The sequence below is a fragment of the Physeter macrocephalus genome, chromosome 18 (genome assembly GCF_002837175.3).
Source record: "Physeter macrocephalus isolate SW-GA chromosome 18, ASM283717v5, whole genome shotgun sequence".
Classification (NCBI taxonomy): domain Eukaryota; kingdom Metazoa; phylum Chordata; class Mammalia; order Artiodactyla; family Physeteridae; genus Physeter; species Physeter macrocephalus.
Window position 1 is genome coordinate 15,697,587 of NC_041231.1, and position 10,234 is coordinate 15,707,820.

Below are 10,234 nucleotides of genomic sequence, written 5' to 3' on the forward strand. Positions count from 1 at the left end.
GAGAGAGAGAGAGAGAGAGAGGGAGGGAGGGAGGGAGGGAGGGAAGGAGGGAGGGAGGGAGAGATTGATTGAGAAAAGTCATTGCAGCATACATAGTTCTTTTAAGTATCCATGTGATATACTGTGACGTTTTCTATTCTGGTCTACTTTATCAAAAAATCATCTATCAAGGTCCACCAAACTGATTTTACAACTTCTTAATGGCTTGCCACACAGTTTGAAAAGCATGGCTACAGAACAAGAGTAACATTCCTGCTTGACTGGGGAGAACTCCTACATCCTAACCCCAGCATACTAAAGCTAAAACTGAGACCAATTTGAAAAGTTAAGAGTATGTTCAGAATTTTTTTTTCAAAGGCAAGGATGTATCGATTACATTCTGGAAAAGCTTTCATGAAAAATGTTCAGGTTTTTCATTTCCTTCATTTTAATTTATTTTCTGATCCATAGAATGAGAGTGAGAAGAGTACCTATCTGCCCCTGAGCTCAGCTCTCTAAGTACCATCTCCCACTCAAAAGAACTAGGGCTTCTTGGAGAAAACACTGAATTCAGGTCTGCATCAAGAAATATAGAAGATGAGCCTGGAACATCTTGTCATACAAGAAGCAGGAAGTGTAAGACCACTGGGGTTGTGTCTTTTGAATCAACTTGAGTAGCCTGTCTCTGAGCAGAGATGGACCATGTGAACATCAATAAGGATGACTACACAAAATGAAACATAGAAAATGTGTCTAAAGCCATGAGTTCATAATGATACTAAAAAACCATACCCATTGGTCATCTTGGTACTGGGTTTCTCAACAGTGGCACTGCTGATACTTTGGAATGGATCATTCTGGGTTGGAGGGCTGTGAGATGTATTGAAGGCTATTTAGCAACATCCCTGGCCTCTAACCATTGGACGCCAGTAGCACCCTCTCTCCAGTTGTGACAACCAAAAATGTCCCCAGGTATCGTCCAATGTCCCCCACTTGAGATCCACCGCCATGGATCATGCTAGGAAATCAACGTGTTATTTTTGAAAACTGATAAAACACAGAGAGAGATTGAAGTACTGATCCTATCTTTTGTTTATATACATCAACCTTACCCCAGGGAACCAAAAACTAAGTGGAGGAAATTTCATTTCATAAAATACTCCAGCTAATAAATGAACTAGAAAAAAACAGAATTAGGAGTGTTACAAGTCCAGTTGGACTAATGGGTTGAGGCAACGAGCATCACTGGATGCTAATCACAAGAAAGCATATCCAGACACGTCACACACTCCCGTGAGTGAAGCTCACAGTAGACGTGGGGGGAAAAAAAGCGTGACTCTGATCAAGCCTCTGCATCTAACTATCAAATTAAACATAAATATAACAAATATAGAGGACAGAGGAACATGTTCAACTACACCACACTGATGCAGTCAAAATCCAGACTGTAGGAAAAGATATCACCCAGTTTCTTTAACAACAACCAAAAACTGCATGGAAAGAAAAGAAGGGTCGAGGAAATATATAGATTAAAAGACACAGCGACCATTTGCAATGTATCGACCTTATTTAGTTCCTAATGCAAACAAACTGTTGAACTATGCATATCTGTTATTATTATCATATATATGTTGAAATAATAAATTTATTTAAATTAAGGAAGTGAGACCACAGATGCAATTTTTAAATTTGCTTTATTTTCCCCTTGAGATGGGCAATAGTATCGTGATTGTGTTTGTTTTTTTTTTTTTTTAAAGAATCCCAATACTAGAGATATATACTAAAATACAGATGAACTGGTATATCTGAGATTTGTTTCAATGCCATCCAAGAAGAGAGGGAAGAGTATATGAGAATGTCGATAAAACAATATGGGTCATGAACTGATAACCATGGAGGGTGAGTACGGAGTAAAGAGGGGTTCATAATACTAAGATCACTACTACTACATGTATTTCCAATTTTCTAGAGTAAAGTTTTCCTTTAGTTTCCTTAAAACTTTTTCCTTAAAACTTTTTCCTTAAAACTTTCCTTAAGTTTTCCTTAAAGTTTGTTAAGTGCAAACAAAAGAGTGCCTGGCCCTAACCCCTCAGGGGATTAGGTTACTTTGCAGAACAAATGAGAAATTTTTTATCTGAATACATGATAACTAGGCTTTACCCCTGTAATATGGTAACTGACATTTGAATAGTGTTTTACCTTCCATTTCATTTTCTTTTTTTTATTCTTTTCTCCTTATTTCTTTTTGATTTGTATTGTAATATAGTTGAGTTATAATGTGTTTCAGGTGTACAGCAAAGTGAATCAGTTATACATATACACATATCCACTCTTTTTTACATTCTTAAAAACAGTACAAACTGAATGAGAAAACCTGGACTCTAAGACAGTGATGAAACCTGAATGATATATATTTTTTTACTCTAGTGATTCCACACATGTCCTCATTCCAATGAAATCCCATCAAACGTACAGCCCCCTTTGGATAAATGACTCAGATGTCTATTTATTAAGAAGAAAAGATGTTCACAATATAGAGTGCAAAAGGCAAGGAATCAAACAGGAGGTATGAGTTCCTTTTCACGAAATTTAAACATACATGTAATTTTTGTATGTCTATACATAGAGGGAAAGTTTGAATCCCTAATCTTAGATGGTAGGATTGGGAATGACTGCTTTTGTTTTGTTGCCTGTATTTCCTAAGGTTTTACAACTGAATATGTACATCTTACACAATAAGTAACAAAATGTATTTTTGTTACATGTTTGTACACATTGGGGGGGTCCACTCCACTCATCAGGGAGAATCACTTAGAAGGAACTTCATATCCCCCAAGGATATTAGATAGCAGAGCGTGAGTCCTCTTTGTGTAATTCCTTAAAATGAGACTAGACAGACTGCAGGGTAGCCACAGGGCACAAAAGGTTTGTATAGAAGATAAACCCCCAGGAATATCATTAGGTTCTTAGAATTTGTTTTGTTATCCAAGCTAACTGTACGTTCACCTCTTTTTTTTTTTATTTTTTTATTATTTTTTTATTTTTTTATTTTTTTTTTGTGGTACGTGGGCCTCTCACTGTTGCGGCCTCTCCCATTGCGGAGCACAGGCTCCGGACGCGCAGGCTCAGCGGCCATGGCTCACGGGCCCAGCCGCTCTGCGGCATGTGGGATCTTCCCGGACCGGGGCACGAACCCATGTCCCCTGCATTGGCAGGCGGATTCTCAACCACTGCGCCACCAGGGAAGCCCCACGTTCACCTCTTTTATCAAAGATGCCTTTCCTCCTGAAGTGAATTACAACCCCAGGTAAATCAGGTGATTAACCAGACAGTCTAGAAATCTGGGTTTTATCCCCCAGCAAGTTCCAAGCTGGTATGTGATCCTGCCAGCCTCAGCAAAGCCTCTTGGGAAAGGACAAGGTGGTTCAGTGATGCCAAGAACCACTGAGAATTCTGTGCGAGTTTAGAAATCCTCAGGGAAACAAATCATTGCGTACCGGCAAACACCTGGCCCCTGCACACTCTGCCCCATTCCCTCTCCCACCTGAACACCTGGCACTCTCCCTCAGCTGCAGCCACCCTGGCCTCCTCGCCCTTCCTCTAACAGGCCCCACCTGCTCCCATCTCAGGGCCTTTGCACTGGCTGCTCTGGCCCTTTGGAACATCCACCCCCCAGACACCTACATGGCTCACCCACCCACTTCTTTCAGATCTCTGTTGAAATGCCACCGTGTTAAACAGCCCTTCCCTAACACAACATTGCAAATCAACAAAAATTTTTTAAAAAAAAGAGAGAGAGAGAGAGAGAGACGAGCAGACATAATAGGTAAATGAGTACAGTTTGAGCTGACCAATTAACAACTGATTTCCCTATTACCACAACCAAAAACAGAGATGAGAAACTGATCACAACATTTTCGCATTGCAGGTATAAATAACAAAAGGCAGACTGAAAATAAAATGAGACCTAACCTGATTGAAGTCAAAAGAAAAAAAAAAAGCCCTTCCATGACTCCCAATCTCCCAGAGTACTCCCTTATCCCCTTTACTCTGTTCTGTTGCTGTTATCATTTTTTTGTTTTTATTGTGGTAAAATATACATACATAACACAAAATTTACCATTTTAGCCATTTTTAAGTGTATGATTCAGAGGCATTAAGTACATTCACATTATTCTGCAACCATCACGACAACCCATTTCCAGAACTTTGTCATCTTCCCAAAAGGAAACGGTACCCACTAAACACATTCCCCATTCCCCAGCAGCCCTGCCCAGGGCAACCACTAATCTGCCTCTTGTCTCTATGAACTTGATTGCTCTAGAAACCTCTTCTAAGCGGAACCATACACTATTTGTTCTTTTGCATCTGGCTTATTTCACTTAATAGAATGTTTTCAAGGTTCATCTACATTATAGCATGTATCAGAATTTCATTCCTGTTTAAGGCCAAGTAATATTCCACTGTACAGATATACCACATTTTGTTTATCCGTTCATCTGTCAATGGGCATTTGGTTTGTTTCCATCTTTTGCCTATCGTGAATAACGCTGGTATGAACATGGGTATACAAAAATGTTTCAATCCCTGCTTTCGACTCTTTGGGGTATATACCCAGAAGTGGAATTGTTGGGTTACCTGGTAATTCTTCATTTAGCTTTTTGAGGAACAGCCATACTGTCTTCCACAGTGGCTGCACCATTTTACATTCCTACCAAAAGGGCACAAAGGTCCCAATTTCTCCACTTCCTCACCAACACTGTTGTTTTCCGTTACCCCTCACCCAGCTTTATTCTTCTCCATAGCATTTACTACGTGTCATACTACAATACTTATTATATTGGCTGCCTACCCCCACTTAGGATTTAAGTCTCTTAGGAATAAGACTCTCATTGCTGCATCCCCAGCATCTAGAACACACCCTGGCACATAGCAGGTAGTCAAAGTTCGTTGAATGAAGGAATAAAATATTTGAACCACAACTTTAACAGGCATTAGAGTTTCTAGAATAGATTTATCATACCAAGTGCCTTAAACAATGTCCAGTTTAGGGAGGAACCTGGACATAGTTCAATAGGAGGAATAGCTCAGTGGGTGATGGTTTCAGCTCATCCTCATTAGCAATAACCTCAGAACCACAAACACTATATGACAATTGGTAGGAATCATGGAAATTATGTCATTCCTGCCTCTGACTTCAAGCCTTAATTGATTTCATCAAAAGAGCTAGGCAAAAACTTAGTGAACTAAAAAATCGCATGTACTTGCAGTTACTAAAGAAAGAGCCTGTGAAAGCAATGTGTTTTATTTTAAAAGATCAAACCAACAGCAAAAAGATGGGGCACTGGCCTTGGGTAGACTCCTTAATTAGATGTGCCCAAGGGCAGCTTGACCTAAAAACCTAACTCCAGGCCTAATTTTAATTCTTTGAGTTTTTTCTGTTGTTCAAATTTGGTGTTCGTTGTTTCATTTTGGTTTGTTTTTTTAAGAGCTGCTTGTAAAGAAATCAGATTTTCCATGACATCATTACAAATGAGCTAAAAAGCCATTTGAGTTTTTGCCGTGGAAGTCAGTTGGTAGTATACCATTGTATTAGAAGTTTCTTTCTCTCTTTACGACTACGGTCTTCCCAGTCCGGGAAGATCCCACATGCCGCGGAGCGGCTGGGCCCGTGAGCCATGGCCGCTGAGCCTGCGCGTCCGGAGCCTGTGCTCCGCAGCGGGAGAGGCCACAACAGTGAGAGGCCCGCGTACCGCAAAAAAAAAAATAAAATAAAAATAAAAGGACTACGGTCTTCCTCAGCTGAAAATATTTTGAGATAAAAGGCAACCGATCTGTCTTCAGTTCGCCTGTTTCTTCTCCTCTAAGCAACCATTCCATCTCTCCTTCCTCAAGAAAAGATGCTAATTCCCTCCAAAAGGCAACCACTGTGTTTAAATGGTAACACCACTGTCAACCCCAAACAACTTCCATGAGTGCCAAACTGGAGACCAGGAGTAATTCATTACGAGCATGAAGAACTTTCCCTGCCTGATAAGGAAATCTTGATAGGATATTGTGTTTCGATTTGAATTATTCAAAAAGCAGATCATACTTTCAACACACTCACACACACACGCAAGGGAAAGTAAGAAACGAAAAAGAAAAGTGTTCTTACACAGCTGGCCACAAAGCAAACTGAAGGATACATGAAAAGACATCAACATTTCACAGTTTAGACTCACTGCAATTTAAACTTTCGAAGTATTCAAATGGAGAAACACCTGATTCTTGTAACCTGCTCAGATGCCTTGATGTAGCCGATCAAGATTGATTTCAGGTATGAGATAAACCCAATGATGAACTTAAACAACGTTCCTTGTGGTTTGGTTTGGTTTCTTTTATTCTCCTCATGCAGACTTTCAGCACACAGCTTACCAGAACGAACTCAGTACAACACCTAAGACCTCCTCCAATACCCAGTCTTTTATTCCTACATCTATGGCTACATCGTTTTCTTCTTACATCAAGGTCACTTTGTTCCTTCATCGTTTGGACACAAGCAAAAGTTATTCATCGACAGCAATAAGTTTACCACTTTTCCCAGTTACCCCCTTATCCCCCCACAAACCTAGGTGCATTTGTGGGAAGCAGCAGAGCCCCAAACCTTGGGGTCATGTCTTGCATCCACTGGGTGCTAGTTACCAGACAAGTGATTTCACTCACTGCACCTCAGCTTCTTCACCTGTACCTGACTCACAGGGTTTCTGTGATGTATGGCTCTGGACCTGGCTTACAAGTACTTAATGGGTATTATTATTTTTAGCAACCAGTCAGAGAAGAGACCACTTTCTCCCTGCCTGCAGCTTACTCTGAAGAGGGGACCTGAACCCAATCCTTGGCCTTATGAGTGCCCACGTAGCCATACGAGTCAAGAGAACTCCAAGAAGGAAGTAGACCTCACACATCCAAATCGTTCCCACTCCACGAGCACTCCTGAGGAGCTTATCAACAGGAAACAAAAGCACAATACTACAATAATGAAATGTCTGACTTTTCTTTTCTAATTAGGAAAGCCCGAAGATTGTAGCCCAGGGAACAGCTAAATATTTAGAATGTTAAAGAAGTTATGAAGACCCAGGCCCCCCACCCCTACTACCCTATCGTTTATCCTGTTCCTGACCATTTCAGAAGAAAAAACTTGTGATGCTCAGATCTGCAGCAATGAGGATGTATGTGCGCCCGTTGAAACCTCCCTCTTGTGAAGTGTAGTCTGAACATTTGGGGAGGAAAAAAATAGGAGCTGCTTGTGTTTACAGATAAATGCTGCTCTCAGCTCATATCCCATGACAGGCGCCTAAACCATAGGAATCCACCAGATTCCTTGATGTTCAAGTGGCTTCAAGTCAAGGGCTGGATGCTATTATCTTATGTTTCAAGAACTTCCCTTTTTAAAGTTCTAATTCTTTCAGTTTGCCAGCAACCACTTTCATTTCTTGGAACCCAACCTACTCTGATTAAACACACGTTCACAGCAAGAAAAAAGAAAGTGACTATTTTTGAAAGAGAGAAGCAGATAATTTCTGCTTACATATCTTGGCAGATGAACTACACTGTATCCTTCAGAATTTAAACCATCAGCACACCACCTGGCAAGTTCAATTCTCACATCACCAACGGGCATCCCTTTTACTGCTCCGTTTCATGTTTTTCTTTTTTTCCCCTCCTCTCATAAACCTTCAGGCTGCTTCCCTTCTGAGCTAGGGCCAAAACTACGACGCAGGACTGCCCCCCGGATCTCATCCGCTCTCTAGAGCCCTCACCAAAGGCAGTGACAAACTGTGGAGACTGAGCTATGAAGTTTCCCTTTCTTTCTTACTCCCTATCTCCATGACTCTTTAGAGAGAACTTAAATAGGCTTAGGACAAAAACTCCTTATTGGTTACAGCTCTCAGGCTTCCACACTCACCTGACCCGGGTCAGGCACTCTCTTGCCAAAACACGCCCAGCCAGGGATGCGAGTCCTGCTCCTCCCGTACTCAGCTCCTAAATATTGAGAAAGAAAAAAGACTGAATATGAGATTGGCCAGGTGTGGGTGCCTAAGAGAAATTTTCAAATTCCACACTTCCACTTTCGTTAGCCTCCTTCCTGGAGAGACAACCCCCCTCCCTCCCTCAACACACACACACACACACACACACACACACGACCACCACCACCAACTCTGACAGGTAGGTTGGGTGGATCACTTAAGTGAGGATTACAGGTAACTTCGCTTACTTGTTTCCAATATATAACTGACAAGTGAGACTAAGTGCGCACAAACTTCGAACGCGCCGGGGGGGCTGAAACTAAGCCAAGTGTTTGGCAGATCCCAAAGCACTTGTTTCCCAGATCGGAGGCCAAGTATCCTCACCGGGCGTGAGCTTCTCCACACTTCATCCCTCACCGCTCCCGGAGTTTTCTTCCGTTTTTTGAAACCTCCCTACTGGGGCCCCAGCACATGCATTATTCTCCCAACCATGCAGCACGAGGCACGGCTACATTTTAAGAAAGATTGTTTCCTTCAGCGGACTCACATAGGACACCCCCGCACACACCTCAAAAAAAAAAAAAAAAAAAAAAACTCTTTCCTGCAGCAGCTGCAACAGTTTCCAACTTGGGGGAATGCCATTCCAATCCAGAATGGGTAGCCGTCAAAGCCAGTCGATGGAGTCCAGAATTTTTTTAATCTCAAATGAACCCCCAAAAAATGCCCTCAGTAAAAGAACCTCTAAATGCCTGCAAGTGCATGCAAATCCACCAAGAACTCCCAGAGAGCGAGGCAAAAACTTCCCCCGGGGGGGACAGCACCAACTCCCCGCGCCCTCTGCCCGGCCCCAGCCGCTACCTTGGTGCCCGGGGAGCCACGCCGCTTTGGGGGAGCAGGGCGAGGAGAGGGGTTAGCAGCCGCTGGGTAATCCCATGTCCGCGAAGAGGGAGCTCGTTCCGTGAGGATGGAAGCGGAACACCCACACCTCCTCTCGGCGTGAGCTTTCTCTCTCCACCCTCTGCCTCCTCCTCCACCACCACCTCCTCCTCCTCGCCTCCCACCCCAGCGAGCCTGAGGAAGCGCTTCAGCAGCTCATCCACATGGTTACTGCACTTCGAAGCGGCTCCTGTCAGCTTATATAGGCCGGGAAGCTCCCTGGGCAATGTAGTCCGAGTCCGGGGTCGTGGCGGCGCCTGGGGCCGCGAGAATGAACTACAAGTCCCAGAATCCTATGGGCTCCCGGGCTGGGCTCTAAATAGACGCACGCCGGGACAGGGAGGGGCGTCCGGCCGAGAGTCCGGGCTTCAAAACCAGCTCGGGTCTGAGAGCCGGCTGCGTTTGGAGCCTGCGACCCAAAACCGTCTCTGGGGGCGCCCCCAACCCTTGGGGATTCTCCCCAAGGGCTGCCCCCTTTCCCTAGAATCCAGGTGTCACTGGGAGCAGAGGGCGGGGAGGAGCTCAGATTTCTGCTTTGGGAAGTTTTTACAAGCTGTTACCCACCCTTCCCCCGCTTTGAGTCCCCGAGCCAAGAATTTCAGAAATCCAGGGCACAAAAACGCCAGTGTTTGCGGTCAGGGATTAAAGGCGCGAGGTTGTCTTTATTTAATCTGCTCTGCCCTGTTCGGGTTTGCACAGAAAACTAAGTCTGGGAGCAGCGCAAGCGGGGACACAGGCAAGTGGCTTGAGAACACTTTCCTGAACCCTAACTGTTTGTGTGTTTCCTCGCCCCGCAGGAGGTAGAGAAACGCAAGCCTCTCGGTGCACAAATAAAGGAGCGGGGTTGTGACTTGCCAGCGCTGAGACTGAGAGGCAGAAAATAAATACAAACCGCGACCTCGGTCCTGACCCTGCTACAGGCAGCCCCTCTGCTCCCGGGAGCTGTAAATGCTTAAGTAAATAAACCGCAAACCAGAAAAATAAGGGCTGTGGAGAGAGAAGCTCACACAAAGATGCGCTTCCAGGCGGGGCGCCCTCCGGCAGCTCCGACAGGGGCTTCAGGGACAAGGTGGCTTTCAGCTCACTGCTAAGTGATGCCTGGCTATAAGCTTCAGGCTGCGGCTTTTGCATGGAGGGCAAGTCAGCCTCAGAAGATGTGCGTTCATTCCTCAAACGTTTCGTGAGAGTCTCTTGGGTATCAGGCGCTGTGCCAGACACTGGAGTATGGTGGTGAGCCAAAACACATCGCAGTGTTCCGGACGGGCACTGCCTACTGCCGCATAGGATCTGCTACAACAACAGCAATA

At 44.1% G+C, this 10,234-nt stretch overlaps 1 protein-coding gene across 1 annotated transcript in view; it reads right to left on the reverse strand.

The window, feature by feature from the left end:
* Positions 1 to 9,087, reverse strand: part of ITPR1 (inositol 1,4,5-trisphosphate receptor type 1) — a 221,277-nt gene extending 212,190 nt beyond the window's left edge. The window contains exons 1-2 of the mRNA XM_028478860.2: positions 8,850 to 9,087; positions 7,928 to 8,004 (exon numbers count right to left, since the gene is read on the reverse strand). The gene's annotated coding sequence lies outside the window, so the exon portion shown is untranslated. The remainder of the gene's footprint in view (positions 1 to 7,927; positions 8,005 to 8,849) is intronic.
* Positions 9,088 to 10,234: the final 1,147 nt, after the last annotated feature.